The sequence below is a fragment of the Dasypus novemcinctus genome, chromosome 17 (assembly GCF_030445035.2).
Source record: "Dasypus novemcinctus isolate mDasNov1 chromosome 17, mDasNov1.1.hap2, whole genome shotgun sequence".
In the NCBI taxonomy this organism is placed as follows: domain Eukaryota; kingdom Metazoa; phylum Chordata; class Mammalia; order Cingulata; family Dasypodidae; genus Dasypus; species Dasypus novemcinctus.
Window position 1 is genome coordinate 60,740,383 of NC_080689.1, and position 10,514 is coordinate 60,750,896.

Sequence of the window (10,514 nt, forward strand, 5' to 3'; positions counted from 1 at the left end):
GACAAAGAGGACAGAAAATAAGAAGATGAAGCAGAATAGTGACATGAGGTGGCACAAGAGAGTAAACAGCTCTCTCCCACTCCGGAAGGTCCCAGAGCCACCTAATGAGAACACAAGCAGATGCAGAAAACTCACAGCAAATGGACACACAGAGTAGACAATGGGGGGGGGACAGGTGGGGGCTGAGGGGAGAAATAAAAATAAATCTTTTTAAAAAATCAAGTAAAAAAAATGACTGAGTAATGAACAAAAAGGGCTGATGGGGGAACCACTAACTAAACGGGATGTACTGTTATTGCAGCTATCTTGTGTAAACTGAGTAATTTTTCACAGTTACATAAAAATAAATTTTTAAAGTTATAGGCTATTTTATTTGTACATAAGGGACAATGGACTCTATCCCGAACCCAGGAATGGGTGACCATGTCGAGCAGAGGGAGATTATCCCAGGGTTTTGTTTTCTTTCAGGCAGAGCCTCCTTAACAGGCTCCACCTCCTTCATCAAACTGGAGCCCCTACCCCGGGTGTCCCCACCCCACCAGCACTTTGGGAAGGGGTTGAGACGACCATGTGGTGATTGGGGACCATTTCCAAAACTGGTGCTGTCCCGCTAGAGGGTCTCCTGCCACCCAACAGCAAAGGCTTCAGTCACTCATCCCAGCTGAGAGTCGATGAAGGATCAGAACCTAGTCTGGCTGTTCCAAGCAGAATCCAAGAGCTTTCCAAGGGCTTTCTGTGCTCAGTCATGGGGAGGGTGGAGGCGCCAGCTCCTGCAAGACCCGGCTCTCTGATCAGCCCCACACCAGCCAAATGACCTGCCCTGGAGCACCTGTCTGTGATGCTGTTACTGGAGCTCTGAGCTCAAGGACATACCACCAACGCTGCGCTCCGTGTTCAGGAAGCTTCTGCCACTACAGCTGCCACCTGACACCCACAAAGCTAGTGAGTGGATACGGCGAACTTCACATCTCCACCACCTTGCTGGTCCACAGAAAATACACAAAAAGGCAGAAAGATGAGTCCTGCCTGTATTCCACCACCTCCTCAGTCTCACACAACCGCTTCTACTTAAATCATCTTGACTGGTGTCCGGAATCCTGGACACAGGGGATTCTGGGAAATGAAGCTGGGCCTTCCTGCCTCTGCAGTGGAGAAAGACACCCTGGATGGGGCTAAGGGGCCCGAGCCTCATCCTTCTCCTCTTGGAGACTCAGCAGAATTGCCCTCTCTCCTGCGCATGCTTCAGCGGATCCACCTCAGGTGTCTTTCCTCCATCTGTTGCCCTGGGACCCAGCTGAGATGACCAACCCCCTCAGGGACCACCCATCCCACTGATCAGATTTGGCTCAGACACAGATTTGGTTCTCTCTTCTTATCAGGGAAGGCATGAAAGAGTTTCCACAAAGCAGACTTAGTAAGAGAAGGCAAAGAGTGATGTAAAGAAAGGATCAAGGGGAGCAGCTGTGGCTCAAGCCAGTAGAGCTCCTGTTTAACATAGGGAGGACTGGGCTTTGATCCCAGGACCTCCTTGTTAAACAAAGAAATGCTTCCCAGACCTGCCAAGAGGCACAGGCCCCTGTGCAGCAAAGTGACACACCAAAAGATGATGAGGGAACAAGATTTATATAAATTAAAAAAAAAAAAACTTTGTCCAGAATACCTATGTCTAGAACTCAGGTCTGCCACCTCCATTGCAGTTCTTTTACCATGAGGTATGAGGGGGCTCCCCCCAAAGCTGCCCCCCAGTCACACATTCCTGGTCCACCCATCCCTGCAGGTGGTCCTGCTTACCAGGCTCCATATTTCACTTTGCTTGGGGCCCCTCCTGCCCTGCCCCCATGGGAGGAGCCAGGGTTATTCTCTTGGTGACACTAGTAGAGTCAACCAGAGGTCAAACATGCGTCTCAGCAAAGACCAGAGAAGAACAGCAGACAAGCAGGCGCTCCCATAGGCCATCATCCCAGTAAACCGAGAAAAGCTCTGTTCCCCACAGAGACCTTCAGGTCAAGACCTTCCTGTTGCTGGAGCAGCCAGTAGGCCTCGAGCCCTGCCAGGATGCAGAAAGCTACCTGGCCACTTCCTGGCACCTGCATGGCCTAGCAGAAGAGCAGACGTTTAAGCAGGGTCTGGGGGCTACAGGCAGAGGGTGGAGGCCTTCGTGGTCAGAGGGGAAAGAGTGGGTTTTGTCTAACTGCATGTTAGAATTTGGTACTGGTCTTGTCTCCACTGAGGTAATAAAGGCTTAATTATAGTAGGAAGGGATGTTTATAGGTTCGAGTCCAACATCCTGGAATTTGGTCTCGATTTTGAAAAACTTGGTCACAGGAAAATGAATCGGCCCTTTTTTTAGTGGAGCTTGGTCTGGGTGTCAAGTTAAACAATGAAAAAGGTCTAGCTGGAATCTTTTGATATGGTACTAAATAGCAAATGAATTTGCTTTATATCAAATGTTAATGTTAAGTGTTCTCTCTTTCTAAAGTTTGTAATGGCTGTGGGGGCAGTCATGCTGAAGATGATATATATAGAACTTGTGGGTCAGATTAATGAGTTTTGTGCCTCTGTTTGTGTCAGCTCAATGCTGGTGTTGGAGTTGTGTGGTTATGTAAAGTGGTGGAATTTTGGAATTTGGTTGAGCTGGAACCCTCTTTTGCCATTGACAGTGCAGTGCGTAGACTGTAGTTTGTGAATCAAAACTCCATGCAAAACCATGTACTTTCAGACTAATTTTAGCAACTTCTTTCCCCTCCTCCCATTATCTTCTTTCCACTCCTCCCTGGGAAGGGGGAGCAGCTTGCCCATTTGCAGTCAGTCCTCACCTTCTATTTATAAGCCACATTCCTATCAAGTCATTGACCAAACTGGAAGGGGGGAGGTATGGGAAATATCTCTCTTTGTAAGTCTATGCTTTGAAATGTTTAAAGCTCTAAATGGGTAAAATACCTTTGACTGAGGAAGGAGGCTATTGCTTGAATACAATAAACCTCTAATTACCTGATAGCCCTTTTGAAGGTTTGGATAAATGCAGTCAACAGTGAGGGTCCTAAAACTACAGGGAAAAAAAAGGTATAAACCTCAACTTCAAAATCTGTGTTTGGCATTTTTTAAAAAAAGATTTATTTATTTATTTCTCTCCCCTTCCACCCCCTACCCCAGTTATCTGTTCTCTGTGTCTATTCACTGTTTGTTCTTCTTTTTCCACTTCTGTTGTCAGTGGCATGGGAATCTGTGTTTCTTCTTGTTGCGTCACCTTGCTGCATCAGTTCTCCATGTGTACAGTGCAATTCTGGGGCAGGCTGAACTTTCTTTAGCACTGGGCAGCTCTCCTTACGGGGTGCACTCCTTCTGCATGGGGCTCCCCTATGTGGGGGACACCCCTGTGGTGCTTGACTCTCCTTGTGCGCATCAGCACTGTGCATGGCCCAGCTCCATACGGGTCAAGGAGGCACGGGCTGTGAACTGCAGACCCCCCATGTGGTAGACAGACGCCCTATCCACAGGGCCAAGTACACTTCCCTAATAAGTTTATTTAAATGTAAGGTAGCTAGTCTATGAGGTTGTGATTAATTGTAAAAAAGTTTGTGAAAACATCTTCCAAACTGAAACATCTAAACAGTTCTAGTTCTAGAAGTCATTGGAACTAAAAACCTAGGTTGGTATTGATGGCAAAAGGTAACCTTGTGGTAATAAAATCTGTCTGAAAGTCACCACTAGGTGCATTGTTAAGTAAATGGTAATCCAATGTCCTCTTTTAAAAAACAGGCAATCCAAAATTATAATTAAGTTTGTTTCTTTCAGAATGAACATCATATTAACCATATGAAAACTTTATCCAGATTCATGCAGAATGCCAGATCCATCTTCCTCAAGTCGAAATAAAGTAACAAACTTTTTACACCTTGTTCAGTGCTGGAAAGAAATCTTCTTCTGGAAGAAAATAAGGCTTGCCTGATTGTGGAGAAGAAAAGGATTTATTCTCAGTCTTGCAAGAAGGGGCGCACAACCAGAAAACGTGGCTGGCATGCCTAACAAAGAAAAGTGACACTATTTATACCCCTAAGCCTGGCATGCAATCCTTTCCTCTGTTTCTCCATAGATTGGATACTTCAGAAGTTACAGCTTATCCGAGATGATCGAACTTTCCCATGCAAAAGTTTGTGATTCAGAGCTTCCCCCATCACATTCCAACCATTTTAGTTTTTACCTGCTTCCCTTTGCCAAATAAGGAATGGAATTTAGTGCTGAATTGGTATTGACTTGGCTCTTTCTTGGGCATCTTTTTGACTGCCTATAGGGCTGGCTTAAACTGGTTTCTTTTGTTCCTGCTTACCCCAGGAGTGGGAGACTGAGGCAGTAGGCTCCCAGGTTACAGTAATCAATATTTTCTTCCTTTATGTGAAAACTAAACTCATCTTCATTTCTTACAATTGCCCCTCTTTCTTTTAAACTCTTTTTAGTTTTCACATGTCCTTTCTTCAAATTTTCTAAGCGCTATCTCACACTCTTCATAGTAAGAATCTCCTTCTTTAAGGGTGTACAGATTATTTTGCCTACAGTGTATGGGCATTTGTTTGGTTAGGGCAGTTTCAATGAGTCTTTGAACTAGCCCTCATGCACAGGGAATGATACAGAATCCGACTGTTGTAAGCCCCCCGCTGAGATAATGAGGGAAGTTAAGATAGACAGTGCAACCCCTTTCCATTTTCCAAACCAATTTTCCAGCCAACCTGTGAGTGAATTACTAATGCCAGAATTCTCTGCTAATTCCTCAGATAGGGCTGTTAGGCCTTATAAAGCTTTAGATTTCAGGGGCAGTGTTATTAGGGATGAATGTACAGCAACTACCTCCAATCATAACACAGACTCCCCCTTTCTCAGCTAGCATCCTATCTAAGGCCATTCTATTTTCCCATGCCATTCTGCTAGGAGCACCTAACTGTTCGGCAAATCCCTGAACTGCATTCCTGGTATAATTAATAAATCCCTGTTGATTATAATACATATAATTAATCCAGTCTACATTTTTATTAATGGTGATCCACCAGAACAAGAATGACTGAAACCCCCCTGCTACCTGATTTATAGCCTTAAATTCATCTGGGACTCCTTGAGGAACTCCCATATTGTCTAAATAGATCCACTCATCAAAAGAACCAAGGGAACTTCCTTTCTCACTCCCTCAGTGGGATGATATTCTTGCATCTTTTTCAAATGGCAAGGTGAATGGTATAGCCAATCTGACCAGAGCACAGGTTCTGCCCCACCTCTCAGGCAGTATTGGTTGGAGAACACCCTTTCCACAGTACCACCACAGGTCTCCTCGAGGTCTGAACAAACTGGAGAAATTGTCAGTACGATCACTGCTTACATTCCACATTTGTGTATATGAGGCCATAGTTCCAAGGTCCTGGAATCCTTTCCCCTGTCTAGAGAGACATGCAGAATGATTTCCTGGGCCCAGATAAGAGGCAGATATGGCCTTGATGTATCCGATTTTGACCGATGCAGAGAGAGGACAACGAACTACAATTTTCACCAGTCTTAGCATTTTCATGCTTTTCCATACCAAGCGGAAAGGGTCCAATTTAAGCTGTGGGCTGGCCTGTTGCACGAGCATAACAGTTGCTTTTGTTTATACTCTGGACTGTATATTTGATCCATTCAACCCAGGCACTTTTGTCCCTATATCCTGTCTCCATTTCTATGGTTTGCTTTAAATCTTCTGCCTTAAGTATCCTAACTGCTTTGGGATCATTTTGAATTGAGGAACTGGCCTTTGGTGAGTTTTCCTGTGGTCTTTCTGAAGGGTTAGTAGAGAGGGCATTGTCGATGTCATGTCTACAGGGGGAGGAAGGACACCCATATCTTTACCTGTAATATCTGGTCCCATTCCATATACTCTATTGACCACTTGGTCCCTAACACTGCTCCCAGCTTCCAGTTTGTTTGCTTTCTTAATAGTTACTACTACTGAAGGCTTTTTCAGTCTGGTGGGGTGTTACCTTTATAAAAGGTTACCTAAGCCTTTAATGGCCTTGAACTTGGTGAGACCCATCCCTATTCATGGTCCATCCCTTAAACTGGGTAGTCCACCATATATCATCCCAGGAGGGGCAAGGAGGGGCTTGACTAGGCATTCCCCACAGCTCTGGGCATAGGTATTTATTTTTCCCACTCAGCCAGCACTGGTGCTCTAAATTCCCACAGTCTATTATTTGGCAGGCATCAAACTGCGCCATCTGGGATTCCAGACCTTCAGTCACATTTTTAACTAATTTGATGGGGCTAATTGCTTCTTGGGTTGGAAACATCATGGCTAGTAAGATTATTTTCATCTGTAAATTAAGGTCTGAGTTTCTCCTTTGGTAGTCTGATAGGATGGGGGTCATTCTTGACTAGGACAATACACACCTCAATTCCCTTCCCACCACCCCCCAGTCATTGTTTTTTCAGTGTGATCTTTAAGGGATCTGGGGCAGAAATTATTTTCCAAGACTCAGACGAAGTTGTTGGGAACGTATTGACCAGTTGAGGTACTGGTCCCTTTACTCGAGTGTAATGAGTCCAGCCTTTTTCTGCCATTAGGACTGCTGTTTCAGTTGTCAGCAAGACTTGATAAGGTCCTTCCCACATCGTTTGGAGTTTGGACTCTTTCCATGACTTGATTAGGACCCAGCTGCCAGGTTGCTGTTGGTGGACTGCAAATTTAAGAGGCAGTTTGAGCCAGCAAACCCTGATGTCTGAGGGATGACAAAGTAGAAGTCAAGGACAGTATATAATTTTGAAGAAAGAGATCCTTCAACTCAAAGGAGGGGAGTTCTCCAGGCTTCCCAGGGAAGGGCAGACCAGAAAGCATTTCATAAGGAGAAATTCCCAGTTCCCTCCTAGGGGCAGTTTCGATTCTTAACAGACCTACTGGTAAACATTTAACCCATGGTAATTTGGTTTCTAAGACCAACTTAGAGAGATGTTTTCTTAAGGTTTGGTTCATTCTTTCCACTTTCCCTGAGGATTGTGGGTGCAGGGTGTATGGAAATTCCATGTGACACCTAGACCCTGCATAATATTTTGCAACACTCTGGATGTAAAGTGACTACCATTGTTTGAATCTATGTTTTCTACTAACCCATATCCAGGAATGCTTTCTTCAAGGATAATTTTTGAAGTCCCTGATGATGTAGCTGAAGCAAGAGGGTATGCTTCTACTCACCCTGTCAGGTGATCCACAATTACCAGAACATACTTTAGTTGACCTACATGGGCCAATTGAGTATAATCAATCTGAATGCTCTGGAATGGTCTGAGACCAGGCTCTCTACCCCCTGGCACTTGCTTCCTTAAGACTTTCTGATTAACTTTCTGACAGATTAGGCATGGTTCACTTATTTGTGTCGCTATCATAGAAAGGCCCATACACCCAAAATGCTTGAGGATGAGGTCATACATGCCCTCTACTCACCAGTGACTACCTTGGTGTAAAACTGCTAGTAATTCCCTCATTATTTGCTTATTCAACAACTGCTGGTTGTCTGGGAGGAGCCACTTCCCTTGGTTATCTAAGGTGGCCCCAGTTGTTCTAGTTCTTTTACTTCCTTTTCAGAGAATACAGCGATTCCAATTTCTTTGGGGATTGTTGGAGATTTGGACCTGAAGTGTATCAGGAATGAAAGAAAGAAAAAAGGAGAGTGAAAGAAAGAGAAAGAAAGAAAAAGAAAGAACAAGAGAGCTGCGATCAGGGGGTCTGCGAGTAGAGACTCATCAGACAACTTTATTGTTTACAAGGAGCTCTCTATATACCCCAATCTACGTGATAACAAGCAGGAACATGTAGCCTATGTGAGAACAAGGAGCAACACATAGCCTATGTGACAACAAACAGTAACATGCAGTTAACTGTCAGAATTACCCATAGTCTAAGGAATTTTTAAAAATCTCATCTGAAGGTACAAAGTCTATGTTTTCTATTCACTACAAAAGGTATGTGCTTATCTTTTCTTTCACCCTTTAACTGCTTCATCCCATTTGTCGGGAACTCTTAATTACTGCATTCCTGAGAGTGCAAGCATAGCCATGGAGACAGCACTAGCATGGAGACAGCACGTTTCTCCTTGTGAGGCCACTGTGCCTCAGTTTCCAATATCTTCCCTTTTTGTTTTTAGTCGAGGTGACTGTGCCTGTCTTAGGTTGCCCTCCTCTGAGAGTCTTACCCGTCATTGACTACCAGCCAAGCTCTTCGACTAGGGGAAGTGTTTGAAGTGCTTTTCCTAGCACCAGATTATTCGCTTGTCCCTTGGCTATTATGCTTTGCAATGTTCTTCAAAAGCAGTGTCCAGCACAGGCAAGAATCATGAGCAACAGAACAAATATGATTAACCCTATTCCTAAAGCTGACAGGAAATGCTGTGATTTCCACCAAGTAACTGGGTTAAATGTGATATGTGATAATATGTGATATGTGTAATATGTGAATCATCTGAGAAAATATCCTTGATATTGTCTACATGAATTTGATTTTGAGACATTTCTAATATTTTTCTTTGTAATTCAATTATTTCCTGAGAGATATTACTTTTCTGGCCTAGCAAATGATTAATTTTTTTTTCTATATCAGATGAATTACAGGCAAGAGGAGTAATACAAAAGTGGCTTTCATTCCAATCACATTTCAATCCCCTTAACAAGTTTAAATTATACAATTTATCTCCAATATGCAAAACAGCTATTTCTAAATCATTAACCCGATTATTAAACTGTTCATCAATGTGTTCTTGGCTATGCCACCAAACACTAGCATTTTTATGCCAATCGTGCACGTATTATTGAGTCTGAACAGTCTCATGCAAAGCGTCAGCAGCAGTTGCAGCAGCTCTGATGATTCCAATTAGTCCCATTATACTAATTATTAGGAGTCCAATAAATCTTTTTGTCCATTTCATGATTTCTTGCGCCATGTGTAGCAATAGCTGACTTTCACATGATGACTGCCATATTCGGTTCATTTGCATGGGAATCCATATACCTCGTCGTCTTCTGGCTATTGTGATGGTGTCTCAATCCTGCAACACACTTTCTGACAGATAAGTACACAAGGCACCATTTTTATAAAACAAGGCATTATCTTTCATAGTTATTTTTCCAATAATGAATATGAAAGGATCCCTGACACATGCTTTCAATGGATAGATTTGATTTAATTGTAGATATTAACCTGTTTGACTGTAACTATCAATCCATTCATAAGCAGGGGCAATTCCAAGAAATACTTTCCACAAGTTATAATGTATATTAAGACTATAGGTGTCATTAATTCAAGGGGTTGGTAACCATTTTCCTTTACATTTCCAAACAGTAAAATTGTTAGTATATACCACTTGTTCACCCAAGAATAGAGATTCTGAAAGAGGATATTGCATATGTCTAACTTGTTTACCCTTGTTAAGTCCATACCATATAAATCTACCATTATATTCTTTGGGGGTCTCCATAGAAGCACTTTCCCTCACTATTCAATAGGAATCATTAAAAATGACAGATCCTCTTCCTATACGGCATTCCTGCCATCCCTGTTTTCAGGATTTTCGGGTGGACAATTATCATTTTGCTTTTCAGTTACTGAAGAATTATATGAAGGAAACAAAGTTATGAATAATTTTGTACCATTATTTGTCATGGTAACCATAGTCCAATTTTTTGTTGGAATGCAAGGGCGACTTTTTCCAATATATAATGGTGTATGATCAAAAGGAAGGATAAGATTATATATTTCCTCCCTTCTTCATCAGGTTTTAAGGGTAGTCTGTCATCTATAGGCCCAGGAAACACATGCATTTCATTCACAAATATAGGAAATGATGGGTCTCTCCATGTTTCTACGTGGTTGGGATGTACAACAAAGGGCTTACAGTTTGATTGTCTACCTAACAAATATTAGTGGTAGAAAGAATGGGGACCTCAAATCCTTCTCCTTTTATCCATGAGACTGTAAGGGAACTTCCAGAAAATTTGGTTCCTCTGGGGAAATAAGTCACAGAGGATCAGGCTGTGCCAGTGTCCACAAGAAATGTAATTTTTTTATGACCGGGGCCCACCGTTAGATTTACTAAAGGCTCCCAGTGGGCTTTAGAAGTGAGGAGCCTCAGACCCCCTGAATGCTCAAAATTCATGAGGGGAATTACCGGACTCTCTTTCATTAAACTCCGGCAATCCCTTTTGAAATGACCCATCCTCCCAGTCAGAGCACCCTGCAGAGCCTTGCATTCTCCTTGTCCCCTTATCTAAATAAGACCAAGTTGCATCTTTATCTTGCCTCTGCCTATTCCCTCCCTGACCCATCTCCAGTCTTTTTCTTACCATTTGATCGACTTTGCTAATCACCAACTTTGCTTTCTGTTTCTGCTTTTCCTTCTCTCTTCTTACAAACACTTTCTGGGATTCTCTCAATAACTCTTCCAACGGCTTATCCATCCATCCTTCTTTTTTCTGAATCTTCTTCTGAATGTCAGGCCAAGAACCTTTTA